This window comes from Papaver somniferum, chromosome 8 (genome assembly GCF_003573695.1).
Source record: "Papaver somniferum cultivar HN1 chromosome 8, ASM357369v1, whole genome shotgun sequence".
Lineage (NCBI taxonomy): Eukaryota > Viridiplantae > Streptophyta > Magnoliopsida > Ranunculales > Papaveraceae > Papaver > Papaver somniferum.
The window spans coordinates 140,122,933-140,127,163 of record NC_039365.1 but is presented as its reverse complement, the minus strand read 5'-3'; positions in this window follow the sequence as shown (position 1 = coordinate 140,127,163).

Sequence of the window (4,231 nt, the reverse complement as noted above, 5' to 3'; positions counted from 1 at the left end):
CCGTTCCAGACTTGCTTCGGCCACAAAGTGAAGGAGAAGGGTTGGTTTTGGGGAGGGAAGTGAAGAGAGTGTTGAGACCAGAATGGTTGATTCTGGAAGAGTAGTTGTTTGACTTGTATCAGAAAGTGAAAGCTAACAGATGGGAAAGCTAGCAAGTGATTTCTGAGTGTTGTATGCTCCTGACAAAAAAACTTGTCCTTTGGTGGAAATAGGTAAGACCTATTTATACAAGTCGTAACAAAACGTACTCTGGTCTCGTAAGAAATGGAACGACTGAGTAAAGTGGAAGGAGGTGGTAGTGGGTGACGCCTGGAATTGATGTTCCATAATGAAATAAACGTTTCACCATTACTCCTTATATTTACTAACCGACTCATTCTTATGACACTTTCCTATAACGTGCGTAATGTACTCCGCACGCTGTAAACCGCCAAACCAATACCCTAATGAGCATCCCCCAGTTTGTGACATGTGTTGATGTCTCGAGTGTTTTCGTGGAAAACGTGTAGCATGTTGTTGTTGTTTGTCAAGTTGATGTTTGGAGACTTGCCGGCTCGGTGGTGACCCTCGACGGTCGAGATTTTGCATCTTGAGAGGAAGGGTAGCTGTTGATTATCTCAACCCTTCGTTTGATAGCCAGCGACATGAAAGTATGGACGACATGGATTTGACATAGTGGTGCGGCTGACATGGTTGGCATGCCCTGGCGCGGAGATGTGGATGTCATGGCATGTCATTGGCTCATGTGGCATGGTTGGCATGCCTTGGCATGGAAAGGTTGCACGGCATGTCATTGGCACATGTGGTGCGGATGGCATGGTTGGCATGCCTTGGGTGGCGAACTTGGACGGTTGAGATCTGCATCTCAGATGGAAGGGTAGCCATTGATTATTGCAACCCTTCGTTTTGGTAGCCAGCGTCATGCATGGATTTGGCATGTGTTAGGCGCGGCCAAGATTGGGGTTTGCATGAACCGTGATGTTTGGATTTGGGCCGAAAGTTTCCATGCGTTTGGTGGCGAACTTGGATGGATGAGATATGCATCTCAGATGGAAGGGTAGCCATTGATTGTTGCAACCCTTCGTTTGGTAACCAGCGGCATGGTTTAGGGACGGCATGGCTTTGGCATAGTGTAGGCGCAACCAAAATTAGGGTTTTGGTAAAACCGTGATGTTTGGCTTTGGGACGCAAGTTGCCATGCGTTTGGTGGCGAACTTGGAAGGATGAGATCCGCACCTCAGATGGAAGGGTGGCCGTTTATTATTACAGCCCTTCGTTTGGCAGCCAGCGACATGGTTTAGGGCCGACATGGCTTTAAAATAGTGTAGGCGCGGCCAAAATTAGGGTTTTGGGAAAACCGTGATGTTTGGCTTTGGGACGCAAGTTTCCATGCGTTTGTTGGCGAACTTGGACGGCTGGGATCTGCATCTCAGATGGAAGGGTGGTTTTTGATTGTTGCAACCCTTCGTTTGGCAGCCAGGAACATGGTTTAGGACCGGCATGGCTTTGGCATAGTGTAGGGGCGGCCAAAATTAGGGTTTTGGTAAAACCGTGATGTTTAGCTTTGGGCCGCAAGTTGCCATGCGTTTGGTGGCGAACTTGGACGGTTGATATCTACATCTCAGATGGAAGGGTGGCCGTTGATTTTTGCAACCATTCGTTTGGTAGCTAGCTGCATGGTTTAGAGTTGGCATGGCTTTTGCATGGAGACGTGGCTGGCACGGTTTGCCATTGGCACGGTGGTGCGGTTGGCATGGTCGGCATGCATTGGCGTAGAGACGTGGATGGCATGGTTTTCCATTGACACGGTGGTGCGGTTGGCATGGTCGGCATGCCTTGGTGCAGGGACGTGGCTGGCATGGTTTGCCATTGGCACGGTGGTGCCGTTGGCATTGTCGGAACGCCTTGGCGCAGAAACGTGGCTGGCATGGTTTTCCATTGGCACGTTGGTGCGGTTGGCATGGTTGGCATGCCTTGGCGCGGAGGCGTGGCTGGCATGGTTTTCCATTGGAACGGTGGTGCGGATGGCATGGTTGGCATGCCTAGGCGCGGAGACGTGGCTGGCATGGTTTGCTATTGGCACGGTGGTTCGGTTGGCATGGTCGACACGCCTTGGCACATAGACGTGGATGGCATGGTTTTCCATTGGCACGGTGGTGCGGCTGGCATGGTTGGCATGCCTTGGCGCAGAGACGTGGCTGGCATGGTTTTCCATTGGCACGGTGGTGCGGTTGGCATGGTCGGCACGCCTTGGCGCAGAGACGTGGTTGGCATGGTTTGCCATTGGCACGGTGGTCCGGTTGGCATGGTCGGCACGCCTTGGCGCAGATATGTGGCTGGCATGGTTTTCCATTGGCACGGTGGTGCGGCTGGCATGGTTGGCATGCCTTGGCGCGGAGACGTGGCTAGCATGGTTTTCCATTGGCACGGTGGTGCGGCTGGCATGGTTGGCATGCCTTGGCGCCGAGACGTGGATGGCATGGTTCTCCATTGGCACAGTGGTGCGGTTGGCATGGTCGGAACGCCTTGGCACAGAGACGTGGCTGACATGGTTTTCCATTGGCACGGTGGTGCGGCTGGCATGCCTTGGCGCAGAGACGTGGCTGGCATGGTTTTCCATTGGCACGGTGGTGCGGTTGGCATGGTCGGCACGCCTTGGCGCAGAGACGTGGCTGGCATGGTTTGCCATTGGTACGGTGGTGCGGCTGGCATGGTTGGCATACCTTGGCACAGAGACGTGGCTGACATGGTTTTCCATTGGCACGGTGATGTGAGAATTAGAGTTTGGTATATACGAAAATGATGTCGGTCAATACTAAGGGTTCTGCTGTGGAACATGACACATGTATATAAAAAAAGGTACCCTGCTAATTCTTTCATAGGCATGCTGATTGATTCAATAAATGCGCCAGTGGTCATAGTGACATCATGTCAGATGCACGGTTTTATGATTTTAACCCTAAGCTAAAAACCACCATCAACACAAGCCAATATCGTTACCTGAAGGCAGAGACCACAACACTATCATACTCTGATTGGCGATGAAGAATTCCAGGCCCTAATCCTGTACTAACCACTATATTGCGAATCGCTGCAGATTCTTCACTTAATGGCCAATGTTTAGCCGTTTGACGCTTGACCAATTTGTTCGCCCTTGCATGGTCTTAATAAAACAAATATACAAAAATATAAACATATTATAGTGAATTGAAATAAACAAACAAAATGTATCAAAATAAGTTATAAATTGAATGTTTTAAGAAAAGTAAGAAAAATCATACCCTTGTCTCACAGACTTTTGCAGCCCATGAACCGGTATAACCAAATAAGATTGAATACTTATCTGGGGCCTCGACCCAAGGTCTTTTATTCTTCTTTGGTGGCAACAACAAATATTTTCCTTTAGGAATATGCATCCCTTTCGGTACGGGGTCCTTTCTCTACTTCTTTTCTTTCTTTTCCCTTGGAGGTGCAGCTACAACAACCTCTTTTCCCTTGGTATTTTCTCCCTCTTCATCATTTTATTTCTTTTCCTTTTCTTAATCATTTTCTTCCTCATCCTCTTCTTCATCATTTGCTTTCTCTTCCTCCTCTTCATCATTTGATTCCTCTTCCTCCTCTTCTTCATTATTGGTTTCTTTAGATTCATCTTCATCATAATTGGTTTCTTCCTCTTCCACTCCTTTTAAATCAACTCCAGATTGAGATACAGGTGCTTCTCTCAACCTAATCTCAAACTTATTCTTCATCTTCTCATTCTTGTGCATATCTCTATTATCTACCCATAAATGCTTGTCACCGCGAGGGGTGGGCGTATGATCAATCTGGGTTCTTAGAGCATTACTCGGTTGAACCCACCAAGCGTTGGTATGTCAAGTTTAGTTGTCATATGAATCAAATCTCATGTTAAGAGTCGCTTGATTATGTACTAGAGTCAACTTCGGATAGGTTAGCTTCTAAGTATTAGGATATGAGACATTACAAGTATTGCGAAGTCTTGAAGATGTGAAGAATCAAGGAGCTACAACGACAAAAATCATCCTTCCACTTGAGGTTAATGATATTTGACTTGAATTGTTTCATTACCTAACGTATGTTTCAAGTCGTGCATATCGAAAACATAACTGTGAAGCATATTTGAACTCTAAATAGACATAGTATTAAGGAATACAATACGAGGTTTATTGCTTAACCATTAAACTTGTAGATAAGACATCGCTATAATCATTTG